This window comes from Octopus sinensis, linkage group LG9 (assembly GCF_006345805.1).
Source record: "Octopus sinensis linkage group LG9, ASM634580v1, whole genome shotgun sequence".
Classification (NCBI taxonomy): domain Eukaryota; kingdom Metazoa; phylum Mollusca; class Cephalopoda; order Octopoda; family Octopodidae; genus Octopus; species Octopus sinensis.
Window position 1 is genome coordinate 26,093,105 of NC_043005.1, and position 13,826 is coordinate 26,106,930.

A 13,826-nucleotide genomic window follows, 5' to 3' on the forward strand; every position below is an offset into this window, starting at 1 on the left:
CCCTTTTGCCCCAGCAAAAGAATTAACTCATGGAAATAACAAGTTTCATGTTTGCGTGATATATATATATATTGGACCACGGGCCATACGTCCCCTACCCAATTCAAGATCACAGCATACATGTACACTGCAACATAATTTCTTTTCCTCAACAGGCCCTGCCCTATTTAACATTGTCCCGAAAGAGATCAAAGAGGAAAAGGATCCCATCAACTTAAACGGAGTCCGGATAGATTCCTTCAAGGAATACCAGATAAGCCACCCATAATTGGATACAACTCACCCAACAAAAACTCACTACTTGAATGGACCATAAACAAAACTTGACTTAAACAGGATTCAGATAATCCTATCAGGTGGTGCTATTAAGTTAGACATGGCCTGGACCAATCTTTGGTCGAAACATATCTAAGTTTTACCTAAGTTTTATATATATATATATATATATATATATATATATATATATATATATATATATATATATATATATATATATATCACAGCATACATGTACACTGCAAAATAATTTCTTTTCCTCAACAGGCCCTGCCCTATTTAACATTGTCCCGAAAGAGATCAAAGAGGAAAAGGATCCCATCAACTTTAAACGGAGTCCGGATAGATTCCTTCAAGGAATACCAGATAAGCCACCCATAATTGGATACAACTCACCCAACAAAAACTCACTACTTGAATGGACCATATATATATATATATATATATATATATATAATGTTTAGTATAGCTTATTGTGTTAGCAGTATTCTATTTGTTCTGAGTTCAAATGCTACCGAGGTCAGATTTGCTTTTCATTCCTTTCAGAGAATAAAATACCAGTCAAGTACCGGATCCATTTGTATCGACTGAGATCCTCTTCACCCAAAAATTCTGGCCTTGTGCCTTAGACAGAAACCGGGAGAAAGTTTATAGTAACAAGTTGTTGTGGAAATTAATTAACTTCACTGAACAACCGCAAGTGTGTTATTTATCTGAAAAATATATTGCTAAAAGTGTTACAACCGTCGCCGATAGGATTCGAACCTATGCGGGGAGACCCCAATGGATTTCTAGTCCATCGCCTTAACCACTCGGCCACGACGACTGCCCGGATGCAGCCGTTTTATTATAATGTTTTATATAATTCTTTATTATCAATGAAAACAAGGCGGTGAGCTGGTAGAATTGTTAGCAAGTTGACCAAAGTGCTTAACGGTATTTATTCTAACACTTTACGTTTTGATTTAAAATTCCGCCCAGGTAGGCTTTACCTTTCATCCTTTCCGGGTCGATACAAAAAATACCAGTTGAGTACAAAATTGCTGACCGTATGCCTCAATTATAAACGATTATATCAATCGATTTTATCAATTGTAAGAGTGAATCTCCTTTACTTTATAACTTCACAAACAATGTCCGTGGTCGCCATAGAACTAATTCTTCACTCATCTAACGCACGATGTTATAATTAAAGTAATTATGAACACACCTTTTCTCGATGTGACTCTCAACATATCCATCCCTCTCTTTTCTCACAGACACTTCTTCCATTGGGTCTTCCATTTCCAGTTCTTTCTTACGTTTTCTGTTTAAATCCCTCCGAGGTTTTATTTGCTTTTCATCTCTCCGGAGTCGATACTTTTTCTGATTGGATTTCCAAGTGTGGCCAACGAAGATTATGGATATTATACAACCATCTTTCTCTTGATCTACCCCTAGGTCTTCTGCCGGCTGGCACGGCTTGAAGAATCCACCCTAATATTCTTTCCTGTGATATTCTAATCACGTCTGCATTGCGGTGGGACATGCAGCTGAAGATTTCGAAGGAATCTGTCATTAATGGAAAGCTTTGGGCTGTTAAGTCACTATACAAAAATTTTTCAAAGTGACGCACATAGTAATAATGAAGGGTGCAATCATATAATCTATATGCAAAAAGTTGTTAAAATATAACAACCGTCGTCGATAGGATTCGAACCTATGCGGGGAGACCCCAATGGATTTCTAGTCCATCGCCTTAACCACTCGGCCACGACGACTGCCTGCTGACAGTTTGCTCATTATCTCTTATTATATCCATCGAAACAAAATATCTAGAATAGCTTCGCTTATTATTCAATGGCAGTTTAGTTGATTATAACTGCAGTGTTCTTTCCAGTTCTTTCTTACGTTTTCAGTTTAAATCCCTCCGAAGTTATATTTGCTTTTCATCTCTCTGGAATCGATCAAATAAAGTACCAACCACGAAGCGGGGTCGATATAATTAATTCTCCGTTGACCTTGTACCAAAAGTGGAAACCATTATTATGAGTGCAACTTTAGGAATATCTCGGGGTCGAATTGGACTATTCTTCTGAGATGCTATATTCATTATTTTCAGCACATTAAGTGATCACGTAGTGATGACGATGGTGGTGATGGTCGTAATCTATAACATGACCAATATATGTTTTATTGAATGTTCATAAATGTTAGATCATAGATTAGTGTTCATCGTCTCGTTAGACTTCTCTGAAAAGAAAAGTTAGACGTTTCTATGGTAAATTATGATCCACACTTCCGTCGTAGACAACAGATGAAGGATCCGCAAAACCTTGCTGAACAACCTAGATAGATGATTTCTTTATAGTGATCAAAGATTTGTGCTGTATTTTAGCTCACTCCATACATTAAATCGACATTCTGTTCAAGAGCATTACGTATTGCTCGGGTCCGGGAATCAAAATCACCATCTTGCGATCGTGAATGCATCCCCTTAACCACTGGGCCACGTTCCTTCACATACTAAATCATACTCCAAAAATAACCCCTGATTGTGTCCCAGAATGGAAGGTGTACTTTCGATTTCCCTTAACGCAGTTTGTAAACTGATCCTTTAAATTACAGTATTATCTGTTACGAAAGCTTCTTAACAATGGACGTTTTAGGGTAGAATTACATAAGAATATAACCAAACTGTAACTGTAGTTTTCATCCATTGGGAAACGACTGCCTTCCTGCAGAGTACACCACGCCCCTATTTTCTACCATACCACTCTATAGGATAACTCAACATTATATTCCACGTTACCATGTTTATAGTACAGTATGCCACTCCATTCTATCGTAACATTTTACACCACTACATCGCAACATTCCTCTCTGCCATACGCCTCACCAATTCTGTTGTAATACCACAGCGTATTACACCTCACCAGTTCTACAAAATACCACTTAAACCGCAATACTTACATATTGTACGGTACAACCTGCATACATCGCACCACCTTATCTCTACACAAAAGCTACCCTGTAATACACCAACTCTAGACAATGTCACTCAAGCACTATACTTTAAAACAATACCTATTTCTTTACTACCCACAAGGGGCTAAACACAGAGAGGACAAACAAGGACGGACAAACGGATTAAGTCGATTATATCGACCCCAGTGCGTTACTGGTACTTAATTTATCGATCCCGAAAAAATGAAAGGCAAAGTCGACCAAGGTAGAATTTAAACTCAGAACGTAACGGCAGACGAAATACGGCTACGCATTTCGCCCGGCGTGCTAACGTTTCTGCTAGCTCGCCGCCTTTAAAACAATACCGCTATAGCACTAACCTACTATAGATCACCACTTCTATAGTACGTAAAGGCGCGTGGCCTAGTGGTTAGTGTGTTGCGCTCACGATCACCAGCTCTTAGGTTCGATTCCCGAACCGGGTGATGCATTGTCTTCTTGACCCGAAACACTTCATTGCTCTGGTGCTGCGTGGGAACCAACATGTCAAGGAATGGACTCAACGTTTCTTCAACGAGTCGTAAAAGGTGACTAAAAGTGACTAAGGTAGGATTTGCACTCCGATCTCGTAAAAACCCCCACTAGCAATGATTGCCCAAACAGACCCATGGGTTGCGGGTTTGTCGCCAGAGGGCTGCAAAGTCATCATCAGCCAGAGATAGTAGGGATTCACCAACAAATGGTGGATGCTGCAAAGCGCTGTTACAGCGTATACGACTACTACAACTACTACTACTACTACTACGCTGGCACTCCGTCGCTTACGACGACGAGGGTTGATCCGATCAACGGAACAGCTTGCTCGTGAGATTAACGTGCAAGTTGCTGAGCACTCCACAGACACGTGTACCCCTTCACATACCTCTCAGTGTGACAGCAGAGTGTGACGAGGTCAGTCCCTTAATATACAGGTACTACACAATTTTGCCAGCTGAGTGGACGGGAGAAACAGGAAATAAAATGTCTTGCTCAAGGACACCAACGCGCCGCCGGGAATCGAACTTGCGACCTTACGATCGCGAGTCGAATACCTTAACCACTAAGCCACGCACCTTCAATACTACTACTACTACTACAACAACAACTACAGTACCTTTATACTATAACACACGATCTCTGTACTATAACACACCGTCTTCACACTACAGGGCGTCCATAAATTACCTTTACAATTTGAAAACTTCAGAAAACAAAATTGAAAAGAATTACTCGCCAGTGTTTATTGGAAAACATCAGCAAACAAATATAGTTTTATTAGAAACATCAGAAAATTTTAATAATATTTATGTTACACGCAAAGAAGTTGATTGATGGATCCCAATTTTAATTCATACAAAGAAAAAGCGGTGGAAAGTGTAAAGATAATTTATAAACACTCAGAATAACCCGCTGCTGTAACATATGGCTACAACGCAACGATATACGACTATGCATTATGGTGACACACAAACCCTATAAAACACTGCCTACATACTGCAGCACACCAACTGCAATACAACACACTATCTCCATGCTATAACATATTACCGTTATACAATATTCCCTCGCCATATCGCGGTTCATCTATCGCGGTTCACCTATCGCGGTTTATTATTTAAGCTTACGTACTGAATTCAAATGCCGCCGAGGTCGTCTTTGCCTTTCGTCCTTTCGGGGGTCGAGAAATTAAGTACCAGTGAAGCACTGGGGTCGATGTAATCGACTAGACACCTCCCCTAAAATATCAGGCTTTGTGCCTAGAGTAGAGAGGATAATTTAAGCTTACGTCACGGCAGCGAGCTGGCAGAATCGTTAGCACGCCAGGCGAAATGCTTAGCAGTATTTCATGTTTTACGTTCTGAGTTCAAATTCCGCCGAGGTCGACTTTGCCTTTCATCCTTTCGGGGTCGATATATTAAGTACCAGTTGCGTACTGGAGTCGATCTATTCGACTGGCCCCCTCCCACCAAATTTCAGGCCTTGTGGAAAGGATTATTTAAGCTTACGCCGATTCCTTCGCGGATATGTTTTGCATTTATAATAAAATAAATATATACAAAATAATTAAAAAATATGAGTGGCTGTGTGGTAAGTAGCTTGCTTACTAACCACATGGTTCCAGGTTCAGTGCCACTGCGTAACACCTTGGGCAAGTGTCTTTTACTATAACCTTGGGTCGACCAAAGCCTTGTGCGTGGATTTGGTAGGCAGAAACTGAAAGAAGCCCGTCGTATGTGTGTGTGTGACCGTGTGTCTATGTGTCTGTGTATGCTTGCGCGTGTGTATTTGCCTCCCCAACATCACTAGACAACCGATGTTGATGTGTTCACGTCCCCGTAACTTAGCGGTTTGGCAAAAGAGATCGATAGAATAAGATTAGAATAAGATTAGAATAGGATTACAAAGAATAAGTCCTGGGGGGTCAATTTGCTCGACTAAAGGCTGTACTCCAGCATGGCCGCAGTCAAATGACTGAAGCAAGTGAAAAGAATAAAGGAGTACAGTAGTGTTTCTCTCCTTCGCGGATTTTCACCTATTGCGGGGGGTTTTGGAACGTAACACCCCCTAAAGTCGTAACAACATCTTTACACTATCACACACCACTTCGACACTAATTCCGAGATCGTTGCTTTCAGATCTCAGATTTGGCGTGAATGGTTAAGGGGACGAAATGCGAAACTTTTTCAATATATTAAAACTCATCAGCTAAAATATGCCTTCTGTCTAATTACCCTTAACTAAATCATTATTCATTATTTTAAATACGGCATGTTTTCGGTCATATTTGGTATTGAAGTTATAAAAGTAACATTTTATCTAGCAGTAGCCAGAGAAAGAGTGTAGATCTAGCAAGAAATGTACACACACACACACATACATACATACACACACACACACATACACACACACACACCTGTGTTAGTTGAGAAATGTTCGATGCAAAAAATGAAAAGTTTTTCGTAAGAAAACAAAACAAAAAAACAGGTGGAGTAGTCATAAAATTTGAAACTCGGCAGAGAATTCTACTGTATTTCAAAATCAGCTATTTCGACCTCTTAGCTACAAAGGCTCGAGGAGATCCGTTTACGCACACAAACCGTGCGCGCGTGCGCACGATCATAGAGGTATATATGTATATATGGGTGGGTGTGTTTATGCATATATATATATATATATATATATATATATATATATATATATATATATATATATATATTATATATATATTGTATATGTATATATATATATATATATATATATATATATATATATGGTTCCGGGTTCGTCCCACTGCGTGGCTATTTGAGCAAGTGTCATCTACTATACCGCGGCCGACCAAAGCCTTGTGAGTGGATTTGGTAGACGGAAACTGAAAGAAGACGGTCGTATATATGCGTGTGTGTTTGTGTGTCTATGTGTGTCGCCCCAACTATCGCTTGACAACCGATTCTGGTGTGTTTAAGTTCCCGTAACTTAGCGTTTCGGCAAAGAGACGGATAGAATAAGTACTCTACGCTAACAAAGAATAAGTTGCGGGGTCGAATTGTTCTACTAAAGGCTCTGCTCCTGCATGGCCACAGTCAAATGACTGAAACAAATAAAAGAATAAATATATATATAATATATATATATATATATATATATATATATATATATATATATATATATACTAAGCAATAAGGGTTTAGCAACGAGTTGCCTTACCACCTACCGAATTTAGAAATAGCAGTCAAAGGGTTATAGCTATTTCTTCTACTAAAAAGGGAGATCTCAGTAAAAACAGCATTTGGAAGGCAGACACAACAGGTAAGAAGAATGAATTCATTCTCTCTTACCTGTTTGTGTCTGCCTTCCAAATGCTGTTTTTACTGAGATCTCCCTTTTTAGTAGAAGAAATAGCTATAACCCTTTGACTGCTATTTTAAAATTCGGTATGTGTAAGGCAACTCGTTGCTAAACCCTTATTGCTTAGTATTACTTAAATTTCCTCGAATGAGGCTTTTACATGCCGAAGACTACTTGGTGTAATTGATAATTTTTCCAAATTAATTAATTTCACCCTTCATTATTACGGATAACTATATATATATATATATATATATATATATATATATATATATATATATATATATATATATATATTCAGTAAAAACAATTAAGATTCAAGTGAATTCCGGGGATTCAAAAGAATGCGGTACTTAACTTAGATGCACCAGAAATGAGTCCGTAGGGGAAAATGTTAGAGAAACCCTGCTCTAAACGGAAGAAACCTGTATATATATATACACACACACACACACATATATATATATATATATACCCACACACATATGTACATGCCTAATTATAAGATAAACATGTCTAAGATATTATTTAATGTTCTTAAGTGCATCTAAATAATGACTTAAAACAATAATTTATCAGTAAGACAAGAGTCACCGTTGCTCAATGATTAAAGCGATAGACAAGCAATTTATGAAAGATCCTCACGTGCAGTGTTTAGCGCGTAATGGCTTAGCTTCAAAACCTTTGAAAACAGCGCATATAAATTATTTACATGAAATGCAGATTCTTTATGTTTAACCATTTCTTTAACGGATGCAACATCACTTTTAGATTAATTTCGTTTGTCTAGAAATCTCTATGCACCATTGACTACCATTCTATCTTTTTTGCCTCTTTTTTTTATCCCGCATGCACAAGCTCGCACACGCACAAACACACACAGATATGCAAACACAAAGACATGCTGTATGTACTTACATGCATACACACATACACACACATACATTATATATATATATGTGGGTGTGTGTGTGTGAGAGAGAGAGAGAAAGAGAGAGTGTGTGTGCGCATATATATATATATATATATGTAGGCTCGAAACGTAAAAGACTTACTCACCTTCCCAAGTATCAAACTAATACACCTGCTCGCTGTTTATACACCAGTCTTCGTCTTGTTCGGCAAGAGAGACCGATGGAATAAGTACTAGGCTTTCAAAGAATAAGTCCTAAGGTCGATTTGTTCGACTAAAGGCTGTGCTTCAGCATGGCCGCAGTCAAATGACTGAAACAAATAAAGGAAAAAGAAAAATACATAAATGTGTATATATATATAGATATATATATATATATATATATATATATACACAAATATGTGTATAGATGTGTGTGTATGCATGAATGTTGATGTGAGTATATATATGTATATATATATATATATATATATATATATATATATATATATATATATATATATATATTATATATATATATATATATACTAATGAGAGGCCCCAGCTACTGTATCGACTGACAGGTATTCGACCTCAAGTCCATTTCAGGATCATTACCTATCCAGCTAGATTTCTTCCTTGTTGCTATTGAAAAGAGGCGGCCACGTCCTACAAGATCTGATCTGCTGCTACCTCCCATATTCCGTGCCAGTTCTCGTCGTTCACAGGTTTCTTCCGTTTAGAACAGGGTTTCTCTCCCATTTTTCCCCTATGGACCCATTTGATTACTATTTTATTCTGGAGGACACCCCCATAGCCATTTGATGTTTAAAAACTATTTTTATAGAAACTACTTTCAAAATTCCTGTTTTTCACACAATAACTTGTCTAGGTTGTACAACGTAAAACGTTAGAAAAAGAAAACCCAGCTGTTTCTTGCAATACATACATCTAAAACAACATTTTCTCAGGGGTCTCTTAAAATACTATAGTGGATCTCCAATTTACTATTTTGTGGTGTGAAACCCTACAAAATAGTATATGGGTCGTCAGGGGCCATATGAACCCTGGTTAAGAACCACTGGTTCAGAGTAGCCATCTTAACTTTGACGGTCAAACGTGATAAACCGTTTACTGCCATCCTTCTGCGGTTTCTTCCCACCATTGATTGCTTACATCTGCTTCTTAGCGGCACTATAGAGAACTTTGAGGACGTCACTGAGCCTCAATGTGCACCTTTCCAATGCCATCTGTCAGTTAGATAGAATATACTTTAGCATACCAACTTTTCCCGCATCTACAATTGTCGTCATTCGCTATTTTCCATCCCAGCAGATTGCGTGGGGATGGCAATACAACATAAGTGGCTTGAAGAAGAAAACTCAACCATGATGTGCTCCACCTCCATATCTCATCACAACCCACCTTCTTCGAAGAACCTTTTCTTGCATTTATATATATATATATATATATATATATATATATATATATATATATATACACATACATAAATACAAATAATTACATACATGCATACATCCACACACCAGCACACAAGCACACACACAAATATTTTTGTATTCTTATTCGTGTAACATCGTCCGTTTTCCCGTCCTTCTTTTGTATACATTCGAGGCTTCTTCCAAGGAATCTAATGCGCTTGGCTTAGATTTTCCTTAGGGGCTGGCCAGGTCGGAGCATCTCAAGATTAATCAGCCGAAATTGCGAGGATGATCCGGTCTTGACTGAAGATTGAAGGCTTCGAATGTCCCGTCCGGTTTTTTGTATCGTCTTCTAATGTTTTGCGTTCTTGTCCCAGTTTGTATTTTTTTACATATACATATGTGTATATATATATATATATATTATATATATATATATATACATATATATATAATATATATATATATATATAATACATACATATATATATATATTGCATGCGTGAATATATATGTACGTGTATACACACACCCATACACTCACCATACACACATTTATGCACGTATGCAGATACAGAATGTGTATGTATGAATGTTTATAAGTTATTATAGTTATAATGTGGAAGGTTTATGTACTTTAGTTAGAAGCAAAAATAACACCACCATCACCATCCCCACCACCGCTACACCACACCACCACAACCGCTACTATTACCACAACTTTCCTGTCCAAGCTCCTGTAATGCCGATACGAAATTCTCGACAACAAGGAGACAAGTCAATCAGATCGTATCTTTTGCTCCTTCAAGTAAAAGATGGCTGCCACTGTTATTTCGACAATATCTCTCTAATAGTTCTTTTACTCGTTAATGCATTTGCATTGATTCAAGACACAAGGAGAAGCGCATGCACATTAGCGTGCAGTATAACATCACCAATACTTTCTCCCTCTTCCTGAAATACCTGAAGCACCTCAACATCAACGTTAGTAGAAGAACATCAAATAAACATGATCAAATAAACACATATATCGTTAGACTGAAACTGGTATATGTATTATAGTATTTCATGTGAGTGTATACATACATACATATATATATATATATATATATATATATATATATATATATATAATATATATATATATATATATATGTATGTATGTATGTATATATATATATTATATATATAATTATATATATGTATGTATATATATAATATATATATAATATATATATAATATATATATATATATATTATATATATATTATACCGGAGTAAACACATAAACGTGAAACAAGGTGGAAAAAAGAGTACTCAAATACCATAGGTAGAGTAATATGCTTTATTTAAAAGCAGCAGAAATTCAACTGCTTTTAAATAAAGTATATATATATATATATACATACATATTTATACATATGTGTACGTAAACGTGTTAAACTCTGTGTGTGTGTGTGTGTGTACACAGGTATGCAGGCAGTATGTAGACACGTTTAATTTTCAAAATTTCTGATCAAAGCGTCTAAATGTGTTTTCAGCGATGTAGAATTTACAATGGAATTGTTCTTTTTCATTCCAGGTGTCATTATATTGAACATTTGCGAAGAGTAACCATGCCACGCATAAAAAATTCAACAGAACCGTCACATTTTCAAAGAGGTCGTATTGTTGGGCAATCTGAGGCTGGTGTTTGGCAGCGAAAAACTGCCGAAAATCTTCAAATTCCTCTTGCTACTGTTAATAGTATTATAGTGCGATTCAAAAGCCAAGGAAAATAATCAACAGATTCTCGTTCGGGTCGACCTGGGCCCTCGGAAAGGAAGCTTCGCTGTTTGAAGAGAATTGTGGAAATCGAACCCCGTTCTCCGGATTTTGACATTATTAAACAGCTAAAGGTTAGTCAAAGAACGTGTGTTACATATCTGCATAAGCTTGGGTATTATGGACGAGCAGCTTGAAGAAAACCTCTCCTTCAACCAATTAATATCAAATGAAAGATTTTGAAAATTAAAGGCGTCTATTTACTTTCTGCATGTCTGTGTATGTATACATATATAAATACATACATACATATATATATATATATGACCGACCAGGCTATCAGATGTTGCTACACATCGTTGGTCACAATGCACTTCACATTGGTTTAGCCTTCAAATGACGCCACCCCGCTGGCTAAGTGAGCAGGCCAACAGAAGAAAGAGTGGGAGAAAGTTGTGGCGAAAGAGTACAGCAGGGATCGCCACCACCCCTGCTGCAGCCTCGTGGAGCTTTAGGTGTTTTCGCTCAATAAACACTCACAACGCCCGGTCTGGGAATCGAAACCGCGATCCTACGACCGCAAGTCCGCTGCCCTAACCATTGGGCCATTGCGCCTCCACACACACACACACACACACACACACATATTATATATACATATATATATATATACATATGTGTGTGTGTGTATGTATTTTATGGACTTGAGTTGGTAGAGAGGAATAAGTGTATCGATAAGCCAGTTAGGCAAGTTGTTGATTTACAAAAAAATATTGAATACATTTAATAAAAAAAAATGTACATCGCTTGACAACTGATGTTGGAGTGCTTACGTCCCCGTTCAAAAGAGACCGATAGAATAAGTACTAGGCTTACAAAGAATAAGTCCTGAGGTCGATTTGCTCGACTAAAAAGCGGTGCTCCAGCATGGTCGCAGCCAAGATGATTGAAATAAATAAAAGAATAAAAGAATAAAAGAATAGAGATGATATGAATTAAAGGGGTTGAGTGCATGTATGTATGCCTGTATTCTTTAACTTGTTTCAGTCATTTGACTGCGGCTATGCTGGAGCACCGTCTTTAGTCGATCAAATCGACCCCAGGACTTATTCTTTATAAGCCTAGCACTTATTCTATCGATCTCTTTTGCCGAACCGCTAGTTTTGGGGATATAAATACACCAGCATCGGTTGTCAGCGATGTTGGGTGTGGGGGACAAACACAGACATAAACACATACGCACGCACGCACACACACACACACACACACACACATATATATATATATATATATCATCATCATCATCATCATTTAGCGTCCGTTTTCCATGCTAGCATGGGTTGGACGGTTCTACTGGGGTCTGTGAAGCCAGAAGGCTTCATCAGGCCCAGTCAAATCTGGCAGTGTTTCTACGGCTGGATGCCCTTCCTAACACCAACCACTCCGTGAGTGTAGTGGGTGCTTTTTACGTGCCACCCGCACTGGTGCCAGACAGAGCTGGCAAACGGCCACGAACAGATGGTGCTTTTTATGTGCCACCGGCACGAGGGCATTTATACGACGTGCTTCTTTCGGTTTCCATCTACCAAATCCACTCACAAGGCTTTAGTCGGCTGAGACTATAGTAGAAGACACTTGCCCAAGGTACCACGCAGAGGAACTGACCCCGGAACCATGTGGTTGGTAAGCAAGCTACTTTTACCACACAGCCACTCCTGCGCCTATGTATATATGATATCTGTCTATCTATACGTATGTATACTTACATATATACACGCACGCACACGCACACACATGTGTGTGTTTATATATGTATACACACATACATATGTGTGTGCATACATATATATATATCTATATATATATATATATATATATATATATATATATATATATATATTGTAAATATAACCTCTTTATTTTGATATGCAGAAGTATTTCACGGATATTATAATGGGATTAGATGAAGAAATAGATAGAGACGTTAATTACACGGTTGACTTGTTTGATTCCAAAACAGCAACGGAACATCAGTGTTAATTATGCATTGTTATAGTCAGCATCTTTCATGGCATTCGTTTACCCAGAGTACACAAAGCAGCGGGGGCTTGAAATAATAAAAACCTTTCCGCTGGTGTATGTGTTTGTATGTGTATGCATGTGTGTCTCTCTGTCTGTGTGTGTCTACGTGTGTAACAATGTATGCGTTTTGCCATGCAAGAATGCATTATGTAAACACATATATATGTGTGCACAGGCGTTGACGTCATTGCATGTGTGAATTTTTATTCATGTGCCTGTTTGCAGGTATGGCTCTTCTGACATGTATCGTTATAGCTTTTTGAAATGGGGCATATATACTCATTTTCCCATATCTACACATCCGTACATTTACAATTACTTGTTAAGCTTCTGATATATTTTAATTCCCTAATTAGCTGTCTACTTTCTAGTTTTGTAAGAGCCAGTATCTCAAGACTTTTGTTGGGCCAGTTAGTTACATAACCAAATGGTCCAGGAGTTATCGATATAGATTTAAAACTATCGCATTAATTGTATGTAACTGTAGATTTCTCGTTACTTCAGCAGAGATGTCATCATTTTCACTAATTTTTCACATA

General features: G+C 37.7%; 2 non-coding genes across 2 annotated transcripts; both read right to left on the reverse strand.

The window, feature by feature from the left end:
- Positions 1-1,020: 1,020 nt before the first annotated feature.
- Positions 1,021-1,102, reverse strand: Trnas-aga. The gene has a single exon. It is a non-coding gene; the product is annotated as a tRNA-Ser (tRNA).
- An 852-nt stretch (positions 1,103-1,954) lies between these two features.
- Positions 1,955-2,036, reverse strand: Trnas-aga. The gene has a single exon. It is a non-coding gene; the product is annotated as a tRNA-Ser (tRNA).
- Between the last annotated feature and the right edge of the window lie 11,790 nt (positions 2,037-13,826).